Source organism: Hyperolius riggenbachi, chromosome 12 (genome assembly GCF_040937935.1).
Source record: "Hyperolius riggenbachi isolate aHypRig1 chromosome 12, aHypRig1.pri, whole genome shotgun sequence".
NCBI classification, from domain to species: Eukaryota; Metazoa; Chordata; class Amphibia; order Anura; family Hyperoliidae; genus Hyperolius; species Hyperolius riggenbachi.
The window spans coordinates 84,833,039-84,857,622 of record NC_090657.1 but is presented as its reverse complement, the minus strand read 5'-3'; the positions used below and the strand labels follow the sequence as shown (position 1 = coordinate 84,857,622).

Sequence of the window (24,584 nt, the reverse complement as noted above, 5' to 3'; positions counted from 1 at the left end):
TGCTTGCTGATTGTTTAAAAAAAATTGTTCAAATCGGCCCAGCGGGGCCTGTGCGGTTACCTCCGGCGTCTCTGGACAAGCCTAACTAGTCCAGAGCGCTAGGGAGGTTAAAACCAATCATCTTCTGTCTGGAGGAAGGGGGGAGGGAGAGGGGGAGGGATAGAAAGTAGCAGCAGGCCGCATTCTATTAGCCTTGAGCCCACAGTTTCCATGCAAAGGCCCTCTAAACATATCTGACAAGCGCTTGTCATATTTGTTCTTGTGGCTGCACTCCTGTCCGTGTACAAGCGCTGATGTACTGTGCCTGAGCAAATACAGTCTGCACCTATGCAGTAGCATGAAGCTGCTCATGCATGATCACTCAGCTTTGAGGTAGAGTGAACCATAATTATGGCTCACCAAATAATTTGTGAATGTTTTCTTCATTGTGTTGTGAATTTATGAATGGCTCTAATGCTGCACTGTAAAAATAGTTTATATCAGCAGCAGATCTCTCTTCCTGCCCTATATGTATTTTTTAATCTTAATCTGAGTTGGTATGTAATAGAATATCCTGTGCCCACCTCCTGACATTGGGCCGCTTCTTCCTCTTTCCCTCCCTGCCCTGTTCCAGGTTGGGCCCAGAGAAATCTGGTCACTGTACTATTATTGACACTATCTCTATTTCTGTAGCCTATAATGGCTGACAGAAAAGAAAAGGGCCCATATGCAAATAAGTTTCTCTCCTGAGTTTTCTTTTAGGAGATGATATTTTATCTTCGATTTACAGTTACTTTTCAGCACATTGCAATGGAAAAAGTATCAAAAAGTATGTAAAAAAAGTACTATCAAAATTATTTTGAGTATTTGTTTGCTTGCTGGTGGTTTTAAAGGTGTTCTTATGACAAGGTGTGAAAACAGGGGAGTAGCAATAGGGGGTGCAGAGGTAGCGACCACATCGGGGCCCTAAAGGGCCTCCCTCAACTACAGTATTATCTCTGTATTGAACATGTGATTATAATCATCACTTCTATAGATACTTTGAATAGTGGTAATCATTAACAAACTGCTCCCCATCCCCTTCTTGCACCTCGGACACTGTAGTTGTCCTTGGCAGGTTTTGGTGCGCTGTATCAATTGTTATGTATAGAGTGCTTTGGGGGGGGGGGGGGGGCAGGCACCCAATGTAATACTTGCATCGGGGCCCACAGCTCCTTAGCTACGCCACTGCGTGAAAATATCACCTAGGAGAAAACTCAGGAGAAAATCTTAATTGCATATGGACCCAGATCCTCTGTATAGACATCTGTTGAAAATGTGTGTTGATCTTTACATACTTTGCATTTTAGGTTTACTGTTACTTGTGCAGTGACTGGATAGTGTAATGGTTTAGGACTCTGTCTCTTGCACAGGAGACTAGGGTTCAAATCTTTGCTCTTCCTGTTCAGTAAGCCACCACCTATTCAGTAGCTGTACCTACTCCTACCTATTGCCTAATGAGGCGGGGTCATACCTGCGAAACGCGTTGCATTTTCCCCTGGAGTATGTTAATAAATTTGTTCTGGTCTGCTAAACTTTGTTGGCATATCTTGTGTCTGTTTGGAGGAGGTAAGTCCACCACTGCCTCCACAAATGGTGGAGGGGTGTCATCTCCTTTTATCCTGATCTACGGAGAGCAACTTCCTAATCCTGAGTGGGGTTAGGTCTAATCTCCCCACCTGCTATTACAGTGTTTGCCTTTGAGCAGAGCCGGCCTTAGAGTACGCGGGGCTTGGGGCGAGTGTCATATGCGGGGCCTAGAGCCATAAGTGAAGGCCATGTACCATACCACCACAGTCACGGGCTTGTCCACCTCTAAAGCAGTATGCCTTATTATTGTTTAAAAACTTGTTAAAGGCCCCTAAGCCAACCAATACAGGAACAATTACAATATGTAATGTAATCAAACTGTACCTGTCCCTAGCTCCCTAGGCCAGCCTCTACCTATCCCTAGCTCCCCATGAAACCTAGCACCAATCTCCAGCCAGTCTGGAAGCTCCAGCCTGAACCCCTTCTAGCTCCAGTCCATGCTTGAATGACCTAAATGCCCCTGGGGCCCTTAGGCTGAGACTCTTGCACGTTACCTTAATCTGACATTTGGCAAGCTTCATATCAGTGCAGAAATTCATTACAAAAATGCAAACGGCATAGTACAGTAAAGCATGCCGAAGATAAAAACCTAAGCAATAAAGGTGGGGGGGGGGGGGGGGGGGGCGGTGCAAAATATAAGGTGTGTAAAACAAAATGGGAAAACATGAGTATTGTAAATGACACACTGCTCAGAACACAAACAGCTAGACTTCTGTAGACCTTTCCTTCACCGCCACCAAAATGAGCATGGTATGGCAGGCCTGACATGCGGGGCCCTCTACATGTGCGGGGCCTGGGGCGATCGCCTCACTTGCCACCCCCAAAGGCCGCCTCTGCTTTGAGGTAACCCTGCTTTGTGAGTACATTTGTATTTACTCTACCAACTTCATCCCATATTACCAGTACATATTACACTATATTTGGCTCTTGGTGTCCCTATCTATGTTCTCTTGGGCAAGACTTGCCCTTGTGGCTGCAGCTCTGGCCCTTTGAGTCCTCCAGGAGAAAAGCGCAAAATAAATGTTCTGTGTCTTGACTTTTAGAGTAATTTATGGTGGGAAATATATCCACAATCAGTATTGCTAATGCATACTCCAAGGAGTAGACAGGATACATCAGTAGATATAGTTCTAAAAAAATCTATTATTATTTCCATGATGACATTGTGGGTGATTTGCAGGCATCAATTTCAAGATCTGGAGACATTAGGAGGATTTTCATTATGTGAAGTCTTCCCATGGGTTTACCGCCAACTTAATGCTGAACTGTTCCTTCAATGCCACATTCAATAATTCCCATAGGTGCCATCATTCCAGCTTATCCCATCTAATGTCTTTGCTGTTGTGCAAAGATGACCAATAAGTAATACTTGTTTAATGTCCAGTGTGAGATGTCTCATAAAAACCGTGTATACAGATCTTCATTACTTCACGTGTTTTTACCAGTCCCAAGGCAAAAAGTTATACAAGTGCGTAATCTGTAGTCAAAGCATTTGCTGCGGAACATTTGTCCCTGGAGTGTTTCTAATACAGAAAGTTTATACATCATCTTTATTAAAATGTGGCCCCCTCCACTAGGCAGCATTATGGATGCCCTTAATGATCCTGCTATACCTTGGCTATAAATCTCGGCTGCCAACATGCCAGTCTTGATGTATCATACCTCTTCCGGAGTCCGTCTGTCAGAGAGAAAAACCTTTAATGTTTAATCATCTCCAGCTGTTCTAGCTGTGCGTTGTCTTCTTTGTTTTAACAAGCTAGTTTAGTTACTTTTAAACTTATTCATTTGTAATGGTTTGGAGAGTATTTTGCAGGCTAATGAAAGTATATGTGCCTAAAGTCTACCAACTTCAGCCATTCTTAAAGTGTATCCTTGCCTTCATTAAAAAAAAAACATACTGTTTTTAATACACAACTTCTTTATAATAAAATGTTAAAGGACATACAAGGCGATGCAATAAATCTATCTTTACCTACCTGTGGCTCCTTCCAACCCCTAGAAGTCACATGTGTGCCTCACGCGAGAGCGCGTCCGCTTCATCGAGACTCCACACTGCGCCCGCGCAGGCACAGAAGACGCTGGAAGGGCTGGAAGAATCCCCAGGTAAGTAACGATAAATTTATTGCATCACCTCCTATGTCCTTTAAGAAAATGACTTTTTAAGTTCAGCCTCCAGCAAGTTATGATTTTTAAGACATGCTAAGTTATACTTTCGCTGCACAGAGAATTTAAATGTGTGCATTAAACACCAAGTGAACACCTGACACAACTGGCTGAGCAAATTTGGCCTTATTGGCTATTCATGAGGCAATGCTCATGCAAATATGCATTTGCTTTCGCATGCCAACTAATGCAGGGTCCATTGAACCAATGCCGCAAAGCGGTTTGCCCTGCGGGAATTAGTTCATGCTATACAGCACTATCCAGGAGCGCCTCGGGGAGGCTTCCCAATGCCCCCATACAATCGGGGGACCGCGGGGTCCCAGGCGCTCTCACTGCCTGGGAACCACAGCAGCACCCCGGAGGGGGGAGGCTGGGTGGCGCAGGCGGCCCCCCCAAGCGTGGCCAGCGCCGGGGAGAGCCATCCGCACCTTTCACCTCCCAATATTTAAAAACAGGCACTTACCTTGACGTCCATTGCGTTCTGCTGCTGAGCATAGCTTGGGTGCAACACATTTGAAAAGGAAAGGAATGAAGCATGGGTCGCACCGAGCTTTGGAGCTCAGGGCTGGCTCACACACTGCACTCCAAGGGGGGTGGAGGACAGGCACTGACAGCCCACTCCAGGACTCACACTACCTGGAATGAGCCATCCGCCACCCGCCTCCAAGGGAAAGAAATTCACAAATCGCTGCACAGAGAATTTAAATGTGTGCATTAAACACCAAGTGAACACCTGACACAACTGGCTGAGCAAATTTGGCCTTATTGGCTATTCATGAGGCAATGCTCATGCAAATATGCATTTGCTTTCGCATGCCAACTAATGCAGGGTCCATTGAACCAATGCCGCAAAGCGGTTTGCCCTGCGGGAATTAGTTCATGCTATACAGCACTATCCAGGAGCGCCTCGGGGAGGCTTCCCAATGCCCCCATACAACCGGGGGACCGCGGGGTCCCAGGCGCTCTCACTGCCTGGGAACCACAGCAGCACCCCAGAGGGGGGAGGCTGGGTGGCGCAGGCGGCCCCCCCAAGCCAGCCCTGAGCTCCAAAGCTCGGTGCGACCCATGCCTCATTCCTTTCCTTTTCAAATGTGTTGCACCCAAGCTATGCTCAGCAGCAGAACGCAATGGATGTTAAGGTAAGTGCTTGTTTTTAAATATTGGGAGGTGAAAGGTGCGGATGGCTCTCCCCGGCGCTGGCCACGCTTGGGGGGGCCGCCTGCGCCACCCAGCCTCCCCCCTCCGGGGTGCTGCTGTGGTTCCCAGGCAGTGAGAGCGCCTGGGACCCCGCGGTCCCCCGGTTGTATGGGGGCATTGGGAAGCCTCCCCGAGGCGCTCCTGGATAGTGCTGTATAGCATGAACTAATTCCCGCAGGGCAAACCGCTTTGCGGCATTGGTTCAATGGACCCTGCAATAGTTGGCATGCGAAAGCAAATGCATATTTGCATGAGCATTGCCTCATGAATAGCCAATTAGGCCAAATTTGCTCAGCCAGTTATGTCAGGTGTTCACTTGGTGTTTAATGCACACATTTAAATTCTCTGTGCAGCGATAAGTTATACTTTCTACCGCATGTCCTTCTGCAGTAAATGTTTCAGCTTTTCCCAGCCGAATATCTGCTCACAGCCCATGTGCAGCCCCGCCCAATTCAGATCCCTGTTATTTGAGACAGACATATCAAAGAAAACAGGTGAGCTGCTTTAGAAATGTGTATTAAAAACATGCCAATTAATACACATCATCCAAAGGGATTTTTTTTTCACAGTGAAAGTGGAGTTTAGCTTTAAGTGTATTTTTAATATTCAACACAAATTATAATTCCATTATTTAAACAACATTTATGTTTCATTGCTGCTCACTAAAGTCTAGACCAGAGTCCGCCAAGCGGATCGGGCAAACCGGCTGTTATCAGTCGCTCCACTGCAAGTACAAATGTCAAACTTGTCGTTCAAACCAGTAGCGTTCCTACCTAAGGGCGCAGGGGGGCGTGGTGCACCGGGTGCCAGACAGCCAGGGGGGTGTCGCCACGACCCCCTACACCTGACTAAGGAGGGGAAGAGCAGCGCTAGGAGGAGGGGTGACAGCAGGGATAGTGACGGCGACGCAGCGTTCCAGGCTGATACGCGGAAGTAACGTGAGTATTCTCCGCACCAGCCTGCTCGCTGCCTGCTGCCCGCATTTTTAGGGGGAGAAGAGAGGCAGAAGGAGGGGACCCAGGTGAGGGAGAGGGGGATATTTCCCCCTCCCCGCCGCTATCCCTGCTGTCACCCCTCCTTCTAGCTACACAGGGGGGGGGGGGGGGGGGAAGCACTATTCTACCTAAACTGGGGGCCACTATTCTACCTAAACTGGGGGCCACTATACTAGCTATACTGGGGGCCACTATACTGGGGGCAGCTAAATGGGGGGCCACTATACTAGCTACACTGGGGGCATTTATGGGGGCCACTATATTACCTATACTGGGGGGGGGGGGCACCATACCAGCTACAATGGAGGCAACTATACTATCTAAACTGTGGGCCACTATACTAGCTATACTGGGGCAACTATGGGGGCCACTATACTAGCTATACTGGAGGGCAGCTGTACGGGGGCCGTTATACTAGCTACACTGGGGGCAGCAACACTACCTACATTGGGGACAGCAGCTATGCTGCCTATCCTGGGGGCAACTATACTAGCTATATTGGGGCAACTATACTACCTTCACTGGGGGCAACTAGCTACCTATACTGGGGGCAGTGGCGGTACTGGGGGGGGGGGGGGCTTTTTGGGTGCTGAAGCACCCCTTAAAATTCTCCAAGCACCCCCCAGCGTGAACTGACTTTCGGCATCTAATAGATGCCGTATCAGTTCACCACAGTGGCAGAGCAGGGCTATAGTAAAATGTCCGAAGCCCTGCTCTGGAGACTTTGGGAGTTGCTGGCTGCAGAGGATCGTGGGAGCTGCGCACTGGACGGAGGCTGGAACAGGAGCTCTGCTGCAGGTGAGTAAATGTGTTTTTTTTTTCTTTAATTTATATTAGCAGCCAGGGGTAGCGTTTATGTTCTGGCCAGGTCTGCTACACGATTGAAGTGTTTTCTGGACAGGTCTGCCACACGATTGAATGTATTTTCTGGTCAAATCTGCTACATGATTGCATGTATTTTCTGGGCAAATCTGCCGACATGATTGAACGTATTCTCTGGGCAAATCTGCAGACATGATTGCATGTATTTTCTGGGCAAATCTGCTGACATGATTGCATGTATTTTCTGGGCAAATCTGCCGACATGATTGAACGTATTCTATGGGCAAATCTGCAGACATGATTGCATGTATTTTCTGGGCAAATCTGCAGACATGATTGAACGTATTCTCTGGGCAAATCTGCCGACATGATTGAACGTATTCTCTGGGCAAATCTGCACACATTATGTGTATTTTCTTGAGAAAACCTGCACAATTATGTGAATTTTCTGGGGAATGGGTCACCAAAACTTGGGTCCACTGTCTTTGCGTTGCACTTTTAAAGGGAACCCGAGGTGAGAATAATATTGAGGCTGCCATATTTATCTCCTTTTAAGCAATACCAGTTGCCTGGCTGCCGTGCTGGTCCTCTGCCTCTAATTCTTTCAACCACAGACCCTGAACAAGCATGCTTGTTTCTGGTGTGATTCAGTTCACTACTGCAGCCAAATAGATCAGCAGGGCTGGCAGGCAACTAGTATTGTTTAAAAGGAAATAAATATGGCAGCCTCCATATCACTCTCACCCGGGTTCACGTCAAATTACAGTTAGCTCCGCCCTCATCCGGTCATGGCCACGCCCATTTTTTTGCTTCGCGCACCGCATGTTATAGCGCCACCCATTTTTTGCCCCTTCACTTTTTTTTTGGGGGGGGGGGGGGGGTGTCTTATAATACCCAGCACCGGGTGTCAAATGCCCTAGGTACGCCACTGGTTCAAACGACAACTTGGACAACAAGTTGGTCGGAAAATCAGGACATGTGTACGTACCTTTACTGCTTATTACCTGTACTAGTCTACCTAAGCCCATTTAAAAACGGGCTCTAGGTAGAGATATAACCACGCCACCGCCGCCAGTAAGTGCACGCCCTGCTCGCACCCGACAGCCGCGAGCGCGCACACCCGCCCCCCGTGCACCCGCCTGCCCACCACACGCGTGCAACCGTCTGCCCTGCTCCCTTGCCCTACCTCCCGTTCCCAACGGCTGTCTGTACTGCGCACATGTACAGTACAAAAAAGCCACGGATGGATAGACAGGAAAGTGGATGATGCAGGGACAGTTAGGTTTTATTGTCACCCCTATTATCATTGTCTGTAACTTTATCCAGTGCTGCATAATAGGTTGGCGCTATATAAATCCAGTAAATAATAATACAATCAGTTTTTTACCTACTCTGTTTCTTCTGATCCTTCTCCATCACAGGACCAAGACAACTCTTCTCATCAGTCACATTACCATGCAGCCTAAAGCCCTATATATCTGTAATGGGTACACGGCAGCCTTTCTCGGATTCAAGCTATAAACACTCCCAGTTACACATGCCAATGTATCCTCTGTATTGGTGATGGGTGGCCCGGAGATGGTTGAAGTTGAACTGGAGAGGGCAGAAGGTTGGCAGTGCTGGATGAAAGAGGTAGAGTTCCTAGGTTTCGTCTTTAGTTTTCAATAGAAGTTCTTCTTAAAAGGTAACATGTTTGGGCAGAAGAGTACCTGCGTTCCTCAAGGCAGGGATCTTGGAGCACTCAAGGCCATTTCTGGTCACTGACCTCCTGTGAAGGTCTTTTGAAGGTACATCCATTCATTTTCACTCAAATAGACACATGTGATCTCTAATTTCTGGATCTGAATGAGAGGTTGACTTCTATAGTTTTCCTGTCTTCGTTCAGAACATTTGTTTTTTTGTGGAAACAGAAACTTTTTTTTAATGCTGGACATGTCTGTCAGCCCTTTCTGATGAAGGGGACCCTCCGTGGCCCCAAAACCATTCTCAATTATACTGTTGACACATTTATTGAAGAATAAAACAAGTTTGCATTAATTGATGGTGTGTTAACTAACCTTGGGCTTTTGCTTATTAGGTTGGGTGTTGCTTTACTCCCTGGTTATGCACCCAACCTCAAATGGCAGAGTGTGCCACTTTCAAACCTTCCACTTAATTTGGAAGTATGTGTAAAATTTGCATTGCTTAATCCTGAGTATATCCGCTGATGTACCTATAGCTATAGGTACTGGGCATGTGCCAGTTCATCCAAATCCCAGCAAAGTTACTCTTTGGCTACAAGCTTCAAATGAAATGTTTTTAGTTAATTCTCCATTGATATTGTTCAATAAGCAGTGTCAGTGTAATGTTTCCAGGCAATCACCAGTTTTCCTTCAGATCCTATGTCCCAATCTCCAACACAATCTTCACCTAAAGTCAACCCCCCGCTTGAACTTGATATTGAGTGTGTCTACCTGACTTCAGTTGCCCTCAAGACTTGTGCATGCATGACATAGAATCTAGAGGTGGCCACTAACGGTCCAATTTCTAGTGAAAAATCGTTTGAGCGATCAGAAATTCTGATCGGATTGGTTGTAAATAATCTCCATTGGTGGACACAATCGATTATGAACGAGTAAAAAAAAAAAGGTCATCCGAATGAATTTTCGACTAACCAAAATTTGGATTTTCTTGTTGGTTGTGATAGATAGGAAGCAAAGATTGGTTCGTTGATGGCGTAGTGAACGATGTATTACAATATATCACTTCCGATCAGAATTTCTGATCGCTCGAACGATTTTTCTCTAGAAATTGGACCGTTAGTGGCCAGCTTAAGGCTGAGGAAACCAGTGAAAAACCTGAAAGCCAACCAAACAAGACAAGGTCCAGGGATCAGGCCAGAGGTCAGACAACTGTCATACCAAGGATGAAACAAAAGCATAGTTGTATCAGTAGTCGCAGAAAAGAGGTCAAGACAGGCGGGAATCTAATACATAGTCAAAATCAAGCAGAAGTCATATCAATAATCAATCCGATTAATACTCAGCCGCTCGGCTCTAGGAACTAGCAACTACCACGGGCATGGAACTCAAACAAGAAGAGACTTTATTGCGGCGAGCAGCAATCAGAGAGCCCATGCAAATAAGTCCCACTAGCAGAATACTCAGCCCAGAGTGAATGCAGCAGAAAAATTGGCTGCATGTTCAGAGCTGCTGCATGCAAATGGCATGGTCATCAGTACTATACTGAGAACCATACCAGTGCCTACTGAGAACCAGGATAAACTTGCTGAAATACCTGGAGCTGTTGCTGGGTGGCTGCAAATTCTTGGTTTAACAGATCGATGCAGAGATAAATTGTGAATCTTTACAGCCAGAAATAACTGATATTGTTCACTGACCAATATCACTATTTATTTTTACATTGGTCTGGTACTGATTGCTCTAGGAGGTCATAGCAAACCTGATAGCTCAGCTGGGAGCAGCATTTAGTGACTGATCATTTTAAACCATCTCGGTGTATGCAGTTCAGTGTACTGAGGAGTGCAAACATGTATATATAGAGATACTAGGCATGAGCAAGTGCATTGCCCAGGATGCCTTTCTCTGCAGTCTAAGCGTCTGCAACCTACTCTAAAGTGAAATAGCAGCACCACCTCTTAATGGAGACTAAATGTAGAGTGATATCTCCTTATAGCTAGGATTACACCACATCCCCCTAAACCACAACCCCCTCCCAACCAATAGCAAAAGTAGTGGGGCTGCATCATGTATTTGTCTCCATTGAAGCTGCCATATTTTTTTTTTTTAAATAATACCAGTTGCCTAGCAGTCCTGCTGATCGCTTTGGCTGCAGTCATGTCTGAATCACACACACTTGAAAGCATGCAGCTAATTCAGCTAGACTTCAGCTTGTTCATGGTCTATGGCTAAAAGTATTAGAGGCAGATGTAACTGCACCAATGGGAACCGGCATGCTTTGTGCAGACGGGGACATGCGAATAACGCGCAAACCAGCGGGTGTGCGGCAGTGGAGAGAGAAGATGGAGGCGTCCAAGTAGACTGAGCAGCTGCCCTAGCTAAGTAAATGCATGCTTTATCCCCCAAGGCACACACAAAGTTTACACACCTACCTTAGGAGCAGGTTGATTTGACAAGTCTTGTAAAAATACTTTTTCCCCCCACAAAACTGCTGTTTTTATCCTATTATATTATCCGCTAACATTTTACACTATTGGAGCTTTTCTTGAGTATAAGTGGCAGTGAAGATATTGGAAGCCTTATCCCACAACACCATCATTCCTGCCTCCGGATAACTTAGGAGATCATCAGGGTGAGTGCGGGCACATTGGGGGAGTGACCCGGCACTGACACTGCGTTCTAATCGAGTTTGGGGTGACACTAAGTGGGTAATGCATGGAGCTGATGGAGGAATCCCCGATTTAAAGTGATAATGATGATTTTGATCTGTTTTATTGCATACCCTGTGATGGTCATTTGAGGCATAAAGAGGAGGAATACCCTGCTATTGAGGACCACTGGATACCTGATTCATTGAGCTTAATGACTGAACTTTGTTGGCAATTTGGCTTGGTGATATTTTTCCTACCGTTGGTTCCTCCTAATAGACTGAGAGCACGTATACTATCATAATTGCAAAAGTAGTACAGAGGCGCCAACAGGGTAAAAACAATATTTCTTTAAAATGGTTAAAATGAAGTAGGTAGCGGTGGACTTACCCCTCCAAAACAGACACAAAAATTGCTGTTTTAAGCAAAAATCAGTTTATTTACATACTCCGAACAAGGTGCAACGCGTTTCGCGGGTATATCCCACTTCCTCAGGCAATAAATAGGAGCATATCACCAATGCGGTCCGGTACATAGCCTGGCGCCTCTGTGACGCGTTGCACCTTGTTCGGAGTATGTAAATAAACTGAATTTTGCTTAAAACAGCAATTTTTGTGTCTGTTTTGGAGGGGTAAGTCCACCGCTACCTACTTCATTTTAACCATTTTAAAGAAATATTGTTTTTACCCTGTTGGCGCCTCTGTACTACTTTTGCAGTTGTTTCCACCCCTGGTGGAGGGGAATTCTTCTTTTTTCCCGATCTACAGAGAGCGACTTCTTAATCCTGAGTGGGGACAGGTCTAATCTCCTCACCTGCCTTCATAGTGGTTACCTGGATGGTAACCCTTGTTTGTGAGTATAACCTACATATACTTACCTTCCATACCCAATTTACAGTACATACTACACTATACTGGGCTCTCGGCGTCTTCCCTTATACTATCATAATTGTTTGTTTTGCATTGCCTACAGCATTGTTTCTCAAACCTGTCCTTGTGACTCCCCAACAGTGCATATTTTGTAGGCAGCCTCACCTAAGCACAGGTGGGGTAATTAATGTCTCAGCTAGGTGGATTCCATGCAGCTGAAATACTAAATTACCTCACCTGTGCATAGCAGAGGCCTGCCTGCAAAACATGCACCGTTGGGGAGTCACGAGGACATGTTTATCAAATACTGGTCTACAGCATTGTCTATATACGTGAACCACAGCTTATGCAACAATTTATAGAGAATGCATCCTGAAGGCATACACTATTTTTGTAAAAATACTGCCCACCCCGACCCCTAAAAGCACAAACATCTTAGCCAGCATGGCTAGCGAATTGCATTTAGTTCACGATCACAAATGTTATTATTAAAGTTTCCAAGAAGAAATGTTCCGATTTGACTTTGAGTTCATAAAAATTATAAAAGCATTAAATAAAACCTGGCAACATGCTTCTGTAATATCATCTCTCATCAACCCCAATCAATGACACTGATAGCCAGGCGATGCTAACACAAGTATACTTAATTGTGGTTTGTATTTATACAGTGATGAATGTTCTGTGCTCAAGGCCAGAACATTTATCTGCCTATAAATATTGAAGAGGTATTAACAGCCCATTTAAAAATGTAATCCATATATTTCCATAATTAAATCAGACAAGCCAAGCGGTGGAAGGAATAATGATATTTGTTGGACTTTTTACCTCCTTTAGGACAATAGTAGTGACAGGAGAGGCCGAATAATAGATCTCCAAGTAACCCTTGTGATAAAACAAGGAGATGCTTCTGTATTTCCAAGTAAGCATGTTGCAAGTAAACATGTTGATTAGTAAATACAATTTTGTTGATGAGGGTGTCCAGTCTTCTGTATTACTGCAAAGAGTGGTCATCTGTTAGCTGTCTAGCTCTGTAACACTTGACCTCAGACTATTAGGATCAGGGCTGGGCTGAGGGAGTGGCTGGGAAGATACCAGCCTCTGAGCGCAGAGCCCAGAGGGAGAACCTGTGCCTCCCCAAGTGTCCCCTCCTCACCTGGCCATATGCAGGGTGGTGTAGACCATATGTGAGGGTACAACACAGCTGTCTGAGCCAATGAGAACTCCTCTTTGACACCATTGTAGTGCCTCTCATTACTGTGCTACTGGAGGAGTCAGATAGGAGACGCTGAACGGTGCAGCATGGAGAAGACATGCTGAAGATCCTGGATGAGTTGTACCCTCGCCCACAGATTTGCTCAGCAGATGGTGGAGGGGGAGAGGCTACCTAGTCCTAGGGGCACATCTGGCTACCTATAGTGGGGGGGGGGGGGGGGCGCTACCTAATAATAGGGGCATGTCTTGCTAGATAAACTTGGCAGGGGTCTTCCCTAATACTCAAGGCACATTTGCTAGCTACACCTAGTGCGCCCCTAGTGCTGGAGAACTTTGTCCCAGCCCTGATAACTGCCAGTGCTGACCTCCGCTTCTTTCATCTGCACATTGCAGTATCACCTGCTTTCCTTGTCACTACTGGCTGCTACCTTGTACTTACTTGCAACAAAGTAGTCCACTACCCACTATGGGTTGCAATGTGGCAACCTATCAACACTTGCCAAGATCTCTAGTGAAGACCAGTGGCTGCTCATGCATTTGGAAATCCAAATTATGGGGAACAATGCATTCAGCTCCCAAGCTGTGGACAGTGTCACTGGGTTGCTGTCCACATCGAGCTTCACGTAAATCTGATGCCTCCTCCTTCCAAGCCGGAAGGCGGAAGCATCAGAGTCACCTGAAGCACAGCGTGAACTGCTTGTGAGTGAACTTCCCGTGACCCTGTCCACTGCTTCGTTGCTAAAGTGCGGTGTTCCCCATAAAACTTCCACGAATAAAACTCCAAATATGAAGTCGTTTTAATTGGCCACTAAAGGTGGGATTTGTACAGGTAAACATTAAAAAGAGCTTCTTCTAGGAGTCTGGTCAAGCTTTATGAATGGGGTACTATGAACTCGAGTCTTTGCTTTAAAGGCTGTGGCTTGGAAGCACTGTTGGTGGATCTGCTCTGCAGTGAGTGCGTTTTGAGTTATTTCTGAGGTTTTACAGATGAATATAGCTAAAGACCTATGGGTAACTCTCTTTCATAAAAGGCCCGCGGTATGCAACAGGTATCAGAGTGAATTTGTCAGTCAGCTACACTGGAAAGCCCTGCCTTCTTCTTCTCATACCTTTTTGCTAGTGAAAATTATGAGTATTTATTTAAATGAAAGCTTACCCAGTCCCTGCATCCTAGTTTTCAGTATTTGTTTGTACCTATTGTAATCCTGGATTGTTTTGTTTTGTTTTTTTCAAACCTCCCACCGTTCTGTCCCTACGACTCCCCTATGCAAATCCCTTCACTGGCTTCCAATCCGCTTCAGAATCAGCTTCACGATCTATACTCAAGTCCTGCCTGACCTACATCTCGGACCTGGTCAGCAGATACACCCCTGATCACCCGCTTTGCTCCTCCAATAACCTCCTCCTAACCATGCCACGCATCTCCCACTCCCATGCAGGAATGCAGGACTTCATTACAGCTGCCCCCATCCTGTGGAACTCTCTCCCACTGCCCATCAGGCTTGTCCCCTCCTTCAACACCTTCAAACAAGCCCTCAAAACTAACTTCTTCAAGCAGGCCCAACCCACCTCAATGTTTCCCTAACTCTCTCTGCCAAGAACCTCTCGATCCAGCCCCCCTCCTTTTGTGTCACCACACCCTAACTCTATATTGTAAGCCTTTGGCAGGGCCCTCTCTCCTTGAGTATCATACTTGGTTGTGAACTCTACCCAGAATAATGTGAACTTGCATTATTGGGACTACTATTATTACCTGTATTGTGTTATATATCTTATTGCTTAATACCTGTATTGTTTTGTGTATTTTATTGCCTGTATTGCCCTTATTGTTATATCTTATGAAGGAGATGGAAAACTGAGTGAGTAGTGTGAGGATCAGTGGTTATTTACTTTTTTTCGCACCTGCTATTGTAGTGGTCCTGAAGTGAGGCCTGATTTAAGCACTTTCCTGTCTCATAATGTGCTTGTGAGGAGAGTGCTTTTATTATTGTTATTATTGATTTATTATTATTGATTTATAAAGTGCCACTGCCAACATATTCAGTGGTACTGTACAGAGTAAGACACAAGCACGAGCAGCATGGTGGGGTAGTGGTTAGCACTCTCACCTTGCAGCGATGGGTTCCCGGTTAGAATCCCAGCCAGGTCAACATCTGCAAGGAGTTTGTATGTTCTCCCAGTGTCTGTGTGGGTTTTCTCCGGGCACTCCGGTTTCCTCCCACATCCCAAAAAGCATACATATAAGTTAATAGGCCTCCCCCTAAATTGGCCCTAGACTAGATACATGCACTACACCATACATACATACATACATAGACATATGACTATGGTAGGAATTAGATTGTGAGCCCCTCTGAGGGACAGTTAGTGACAAGACAATATACTCTGTACAGCGCTGCGTAATATGTTGGCGCTATATAAATACTTAAATAAATAAAGAAAATAAAAAACAAGCATGTGTATACAATATACAATGGTATAAACCACATATAGACACTGGATAGTGAATCAGAGTATTAACCTCAAAGCTTGACAGTGGCCAATGAAAACACGTTGTGAAAAAAAAAACTACTTTCTGTTCCACCACTCATTAGTAAGTGGTACTTCCCACCAGGAAACAAGTCCTCCCCTGCAGTGGAGCAACTATAAATCATGGGGCCCCCCAGAAAAACGTTGATAGGGCCCCACAATCTTCACACGTTTTCCCTTGCCAACCCTCTCAGCCTGGTGACCCATCTTGCAAGGGCCCAAAAAAAAATGTGGCCATCATAATCTCATGGCTGGATTTCAGGCAAGGCCACAAAGGCCATGGCCAAGGGCCCCAGGAAGCAAGGGGCGGGCTGTGGGCAGCAGGGTGGCAGTAGTGTTGGGCGAACAGTGTTCGCCACTGTTCGGGTTCTGCAGAACATCACCCTGTTCGGGTGATGTTCGAGTTCGGCCGAACACCTGACGGTGCTCGGCCAAACCGTTCGGCCACATGGCCGAACTAAGAGCGCATGGCCGAACGTTCCCCGAACGTTCGGCTAGCGCTGTGATTGGCCGAACGGGTCACGTGGTTCGGACCCGAACGCGCTCTGATTGGCCGAACTGTCACGTGGTTCGGGTAAATAAATACCCGAACCACGTCATATCTCCGCCATTTGTCTGTGGGTTTAGCTTTGGGTAGGCAGGCAGGGTAGTTCGCGCTCCAGCCACGCTAGCCAGGGTCCCCCCTGTCATTGTGTCGCTGCTGGGAACAGTAGTACACCGCTCGCTCAGCCACACTATATAGCATTCTGTTTACTGCCACTCTGTGTACCTCGCTCAGCCACACTATATAGCATTCTGTTCACTGTTCTGTGTCTGCTGGGAATAGTGGTACACCGCTCGCTCAGCCACACTATATAGCATTCTGTTTACTGTTCTGTGTCTGCTGGGAATAGTGGTACACCGCTCGCTCAGCCACACTATATAGCATTCTGTTCACTGTTCTGTGTCTGCTGGGAATAGTGGTACACCGCTCGCTCAGCCACACTATATAGCATTCTGTTTACTGTTCTGTGTCTGCTTGGAATAGTGGTACACCGCTCGCTCAGCCACACTATATAGCATTCTGTTTACTGTTCTGTGTCTGCTGGGAATAGTAGTACACCGCTCGCTCAGCCACACTATATAGCATTCTGTTTACTGCCACTCTGTGTACCTCGCTCAGCCACATTATATAGCATTCTGTTCACTGTTCTGTGTCTGCTGGGAATAGTGGTACACCGCTCGCTCAGCCACACTATATAGCATTCTGTTTACTGTTCTGTGTCTGCTGGGAATAGTGGTACACCGCTCGCTCAGCCACACTATATAGCATTCTGTTTACTGTTCTGTGTCTGCTGGGAATAGTGGTACACCGCTCGCTCAGCCACACTATATAGCATTCTGTTTACTGTTCTGTGTCTGCTGGGAATAGTGGTACACCGCTCGCTCAGCCACACTATATAGCATTCTGTTTACTGTTCTGTGTCTGCTGGGAATAGTGGTACACCGCTCGCTCAGCCACACTATATAGCATTCTGTTTACTGTTCTGTGTCTGCTGGGAATAGTGGTACACTGTTTGCTCAGCCACACTATATAGCATTCTGTTCACTGTTCTGTGTCTGCTGGGAATAGTGGTACACCGCTCGCTCAGCCACACTATATAGCATTCTGTTTACTGTTCTGTGTCTGCTGGGAATAGTGGTACACCGCTCGCTCAGCCACACTATATAGCATTCTGTTTACTGTTCTGTGTCTGCTGGAAATAGTAGTACACCGCTCGCTCAGCCACACTATATAGCATTCTGTTTACTTCACTCTGTGTACCTCGCTCAGCCACATTATAGAGCATTCTGTTCACTGTTCTGTGTCTGCTGGGAATAGTGGTACACCGCTCGCTCAGCCACACTATATAGCATTCTGTTTACTGTTCTGTGTCTGCTGGGAATAGTGGTACACCACTCGCTCAGCCACACTATATAGCATTCTGTTTACTGCCACTCTGTGTACCTCGCTCAGCCACATTATATAGCATTCTGTTCACTGTTCTGTGTCTGCTGGGAATAGTGGTACACCGCTCGCTCAGCCACACTATATAGCATTCTGTTTACTGTTCTGTGTCTGCTGGGAATAGTGGTACACCGCTCGCTCAGCCACACTATATAGCATTCTGTTTACTGTTCTGTGTCTGCTGGGAATAGTGGTACACCGCTCGCTCAGCCACACTATATAGCATTCTGTTTACTGTTCTGTGTCTGCTGGGAATAGTAGTACACCGCTCACCCGCCACTGTATAGCATTGTGCTCTGTGTCGCTGCTGGGAATAGTGGTACACCGCTCACCCGTCACTGTATAGCATTGTGCTCTGTGTCGCTGCTGGGAATAGTGGTACTGTATAGCATTTCTGTACTGCCACTGTACTGCTGCCAGTCAGCGTGTACTGTAAGGATAAGTGAAATGAGGAAGAAATCCGGTGAAAGAGGGAGGGGCAAGGGAAGAGGTGTTTCCCCTGACGGTTCACGTACAGGCCACAGGGGAGCACCCAAGAAAACCCACTCAATACCGCCCATGTTGTCCAGGACAACAACCCTCACAAATCCAAAAGAACAGGACCAGATAATTACTTGGATGACCTCTCAAGCGTCCAGCAGTGGGTTAAGCAGCACCAGCACATCACGCACGAGGTCCGAGTCCTCAGCCAGTTACAAGGAGCCAGTGGGCACAAAGCTGACACAACCGGCAGCGACACCACGCACACAACTGCCAGATAACCAGTCCGATGAATTACCTCAGGACACAATGGGGTATTCGCAGGAGCTATTCCCAGCCCAACAAACTTCCACCTTTCAAAGGTCAATGGAGGAACAGCCAGAAATGTTGTGCCTGGATTCACAACCGTTAACTGTGGGAAATGCACCGCGCACTGAAATACAAGGCGAGTCCGAGGAGGACTCGGAAACCCAAATCCCAGAGCAATTTGGGCAGGAGGGGTGGCAATTGCAGGAGGTCGGCCGACAAGATCTGGAAGACGACGTTGGAGTGTGCTGCGCCGAGGTTGTTGTGGGGAGCTCTACTCCACGGCGGCGGCCCACAATGACATATGACGAGTTTGAGGAGATGGAAGAGGAGGGTATGGACAATGTGGACAGAGACCCAGATTTTGTTTGTGAACGAGAACATCGCCGTCGTAGCAGCAGCACAGATGAGTCTGTTGAAGAACCCACTGCTGCACGAGTTCGCCTTGTGCCACAAGGTAGGCGGCGCGCAATTTCAGGCACCACAAGCGTGGAAGTTCAAGTGAGAGGCAAAAGAGGAGCAAACAGAAATCGCCAGCAAGGAGGCAGGTGCTCCAAAGTCTGGGCTTTCTTTGAAGACTGCACTGAGGATGTTACCATGGCGATTTGCAAGGTGTGCAAGACCCGCCTGAGCAGGGGGAAAAGTATTAACAACCTCTCCACCACCAGCATGAGCCGTCACATGCTATCCAAACATCCCACTCTGTGGGCAAACGCGTCAGGACAGGGTACCAGCAACAACACTGCCTCCCTTGGGTTCACCAGACTCACCACCAGACCCGCCTCAGCAGCAGCAGTAGCCCAGCCATTGCGTGGTTCACAACATTCACAAACATCAGACGACGCTGACACTGTCACTTTCCGGAGTAGTGCTCTTGAGGTCTCCCAGTGTTCATCAAACACAACAACCAACAGCCCTTCCGTGTGCAGCGCTACGGTTCAGTTGTCTGTGTCGGAGATGTTTGAGCGCAAGAGGAAATTGCCAGCAAATGACCCCCGGGCCGTGGCAGTAACAGCCAGCATAGCCAAGCTTCTGGCCTGCGAAATGCTGCCATATCGAGTGGTGGAGACAAACAGCTTCAAGGGCATGATGTCAGTGGCCATCCCACGTTACGTGGTTCCCAGCCGCTACCACTTTGCGCGCTCTGCAGTGCCTGAGTTGCATGAGCACGTGGTCAGCAAAATAACCCGAAGCTTGAAGAATGCCGTTGCCTGCAAGGTTCACCTCACCACTGACACCTGGACGAGTGCGTTCGGCCAGGGTCGATACATCTCCCTTACCGCGCACTGGGTGAACCTTGTGGAGCCTGGCAGCGATTCCTCACCTGCTACGGCACGGGTGTTGCCCACGCCACAAACAGCTGCACCGCCGTCCCTCCCACTGGATAACAACAGCAGCACCTACCTCTCTGACTCCTTCTCCTCCAACGCATCTCAAAGCTGTACCTCATCCGGAAACGCTAACCCAGCAGCAGTAGGATCGTGGAAGCAGTGCAGCACAGCTGTTGGCATGCGTCAGCAAGCGTTGCTGAAGCTAATCTGCCTTGGGGATAAGCAGCACACAGGGGAGGAAATTTGGAGGGGAATAAAGGAACAGACGGATTTGTGGCTGGCACCGCTGGACCTGAAACCGGGCATGGTTGTGTGTGATAATGGGAGTAATCTCATTCGCGCTTTAAGGTTGGCTAAGCTGACACACATCCCTTGCCTGGCGCACGTGATGAACCTAGTAGTTCAGCGGTTCCTGAGGACATACCCAGGCGTGGCCGATCTTCTGTTGAAGGTGCGTCGAGTGGCCAAACATTGTAGAAATTCCAGTACTGCTTCGGGGGCACTCGCCAAGATGCAGGAGCGCTTCAATCTCCCCCACCATCGCTTGCTGTGTGATGTCCCTACGCGCTGGAATTCTACGCTGCACATGCTAGCCCGCTTTTGCGAGCAGAAGAGTGCAGTGGTCCAGTACATGACGGCGCAGTACCGAGGCGCATCCGGCCAGCTGCCAAGCTTCTGTGGATTTGATTGGGCCAACATGTTGGACCTCTGCCAAGTCCTCCAAAATTTTGAGCAATCCACGTTGCTTGTGAGCAGTGACAACTCTTCAGTCAGCATTACCATACCACTGCTGTGTTTACTGAAGAGGTCGATGTTAAAAATCAAGGAAACAGCTGTCATGATGCAACTGGGGGAATCTGAAGGAGAAAACGATCAGCGTGATGGTACCAACATCAGGCCATCCGCCTCAGGGAACGCTGGCCCCAGCAGCTATGACGAAGAAGAGGAGGAGGAACAGCTGGAGTTGGAGCAGGAATTTCATGCCACCACTGACGAGGCCAGAGCGGTGCACGTTGGACTTCCACAATTCAACGCGAATGGTCAGCAGAAGCAGACCAGGAGGAAGGTGACGACTATGATGCATCACAACAACTATCACAACGCTCACAAGAGGATGATGAGGATTCTGGTAGGACTCTGGCACACATGGCTCAATTCATGCTAGACTGCATTGAACGCGACCCACGCATTGTGCGCATTCTGGACAACACCAATTACTGGGTTTATACCCTTCTGGATCCACGGTACAAACACAATGTTCCAAAACTGCTTGAAGAAAGAGTCAGACAGGTCAAAATGGAAGAATACCAGCAGGCCCTTGTGGAGACTTTAGAGAGGAGATTGACATCCTCCCCCTCCTCTAGCCAGTTGTACGCAGACAGACTGACTTCCGCAAACCCAGGACGACCAGGAGGGCAGCAAACAACGCAAGCCGCAGCTAGTACCCAAAAGGGAACGGTATCGGCAGTGTCCTTGGAGTGGGAAAATTTTCTGACACCCATGCAGCAGCAGCCCACTGAACAGCAAGCGTGCAGATCCACCTCCAACACCGATCGCCTGGAGAAGATGGTCAAGGACTACATGTCAGATGACGTAGCTGTGTCGAACAATCCATCTGCACCCTTCAACTATTGGGTATCGAAGCTAGACACCTGGCACGAACTGGCAATGTACGCAATAGAGGTGCTGGCTTGCCCGGCAGCCAGCGTTATGTCGGAACGCTGTTTCAGTGCTGCCGGAGGCATCGTCACAGATCGGCGTATCCGCCTCTCTACAGAAAATGCAGACCGTCTGACTCAAATTAAAATGAATCAATCCTGGATTGGAAATGACTACGCAACACTCCAGGACCCCAACCAAGTAACATGACCAATGAACATCTGGGATGGTGTAGCGTTTCCGGTCCCTGTTTATTGAACCTCTCATCTGTATTACATTTATGACTGCATGGCGGCAAAAGCATTGCTGCTATATCCGCACGCTTTTTGTCCTCATGCAAGGCCTGGGTTGTTGTGTCTCAAAAACCGTGGCCTTCTCCTCCTGCGCCTGCTCCTGTTCCATCATGTCTGCTGCTGCTGGGTTAGCGTTGCCGCGTGGTCCCTGTTTATTGAACCACTTATCTTTATTACATTTATGACTGCATGGCGGTACAAAGCATGCTATCCGCACGCTTTTTGCCCTCATGCAAGGCCTGGGTTGTTGTGTCTCACAAAGCGTGGCCTTCTCCTCCTGCGCCTCCTCCTGTTCCATCACGTCTGCTGCTGCTGGGTTAGCGTTGCCGCGTGGTCCCTGTTTATTGAACCACTTATCTTTTATTACATTTATGACTGCATGGCGGTACAAAGCATGCTATCCGCACGCTTCTTGCCCTCATGCAAGGCCTGGGTTGTTGTGTCTCACAAAGCGTGGCCTTCTCCTCCTGCGCCTCCTCCTGTTCCATCACGTCTGCTGCTGCTGGGTTAGCGTTGCCGCGTGGTCCCTGTTTATTGAACCACTTATCTTTATTACATTTATGACTGCATGGCGGTACAAAGCATGCTATCCGCACGCTTCTTGCCCTCATGCAAGGCCTGGGTTGTTGTGTCTCACAAAGCGTGGCCTTCTCCTCCTGCGCCTCCTCCTGTTCCATCACGTCTGCTGCTGCTGGGTTAGCGTTGCCGCGTGGTCCCTGTTTATTGAACCACTTATCTTTATTACATTTATGACTGCATGGCGGTACAAAGCATGCTATCCGCACGCTTCTTGCCCTCATGCAAGGCCTGGGTTGTTGTGTCTCACAAAGCGTGGCCTTCTCCTCCTGCGCCTCCTCCTGTTCCATCACGTCTGCTGCTGCTAGGTTAGCGTTGCCGCGTGGTCCCTGTTTATTGAACCACTTATCTTTATTACATTTATGACTGCATGGCGGTACAAAGCATGCTATCCGCACGCTTCTTGCCCTCATGCAAGGCCTGAGTTGTTGTGTCTCACAAAGCGTGGCCTTCTCCTCCTGCGCCTCCTCCTGTTCCATCACGTCTGCTGCTGCTGGGCTAGCGTTGCCGCGTGGTCCCTGTTTATTGAACCACTTATCTTTATTACATTTATGACTGCATGGCGGTAAAAAGCATGCTATCCGCACGCTTTTTGTCCTCATGCAAGGCCTGGGTTGTTGTGTCTCACAAAGCGTGGCCTTCTCCTCCTGCGCCTCCTCCTGTTCCATCACGTGTGCTGCTGCTGCTGGGTTAGCGTTGCCGGTCCCTGTTTATGGAACCTCTTATCTTTATTACATTTATGACTGCATGGCGGTACAAAGCATGCTATCCGCACGCTTCTTGCCCTCATGCAAGGCCGGGGTTGTTGTGTCTCACAAAGCGTGGCCTTCTCCTCCTGCGCCTCCTCCTGTTCCATCACGTGTGCTGCTGCTGAGTTAGCGTTACCGGTCCCTTTTCCTGGAACCTCTTATATGTATTACATTTATGACTGCATGCCGACAAAAAACATGTTACCTGTGCAAAGAAAACAGACATTTCCCGCATTTAAAAGACAGTTTTCCCTTTGAAACTTTAAAATCGATTTTCTCAAAAACTATAAGCTCTTTTTGCTAATTTTTTTTTCCTCTTGTACCCACTCCCAAGGTGCACATACCCTGTAAATTTGGGGTATGTAGCATGTAAGGAGGCTTTACAAACCACAAAAGTTCGGGTCCCCATTGACTTCCATTATGTTCGGAGTTCGGGTCGAACACCCGAACATCGCGGCCATGTTCGGCCTGTTCGGCCCAAACCCGAATATCTAGATGTTCGCCCAACACTAGGTGGCAGTAATAGCCTGCCGAACATTTGTCCTGCTACACAGAGTTTGCACACAGTGGTGGGAGGCTACCAACAGCTGGATCCGGCAATCGGGGGATGTAGGGGCAGTGAACGGGCACATACATTGATCTCTGAGCTGCCTGTCACGCACCAAAATTTCCAGCTCGCCAAGGAGCTTACAATCTAATCCCTGCCATCATGTCACTAACTGTCCTCAGAGGAGTTTTTAATGTATTCACTGCCATCACTTCACTAACTGTCCTCAGGTCCTTACAATCTAATGCTTGCCATTTGGGGGGGGGGGGGGGGGGAGAGTTTAGGGTGCTGTCGGTCCAGGGGAAGATGGTGATAGTGGGCCTTGGGTGGTAGAAAGTACAAACCCGGCCCTGCATAATCTTCACACCCATAACAAGTGTAGCCTCAAAAACACCTGATCAGAATGATGGACCCTTTTACTGGAGGCAGCTCCGTAAGGTCTGATTTAAAGCACTATCAAAGATAAAGTCTAATTAACTGTGCATAACACTGCTATAGATAGAATTTCACAGAGAAACACAATTTTTTTTTTGTGTTGTGCTGAGTTAGTTTCCTCTTCAAGTTGCAAGGAACACTTGTTATCAGTGCCGTGCTGGAATTAATGAATTGTGCACATAGTCCCTCTATAAATCCTCATTCTCAGTTTGCAGAAACAACCTTGCACGGCATAACGTGTGCTTGTTAAATTGTATTAGGCAGATGTACTTTATTTGAATTGATTAGATGGTTGTACCAGAGGGAAGCTTGGGGGAGGTTGCTCTCCATGAGGATTTGTGCACTCACTTGTTCTGGTGAATATATTGGTCATCTATTAGGTTGAGAGGCCCTGTGCAATATGAAACCTTCCTGCTAAGACATTTTCCATGTGCAGGGACTGACTGAATACAAAGTCTGAGGTAAATAAGGCAATTCAGAGCAATTAAAACTTATAGTT

The 24,584-nt window shown here is 47.5% G+C and overlaps 1 long non-coding RNA gene across 1 annotated transcript in view; it reads right to left on the bottom strand.

The window, feature by feature from the left end:
- Positions 1-3,182: 3,182 nt before the first annotated feature.
- Positions 3,183-24,584, bottom strand: part of LOC137541388 (uncharacterized) — a 145,807-nt gene continuing 124,405 nt past the window's right edge. The window contains exon 5 of the long non-coding RNA XR_011025145.1: positions 3,183-3,286. This is a non-coding gene — a long non-coding RNA (uncharacterized lncRNA). The remainder of the gene's footprint in view (positions 3,287-24,584) is intronic.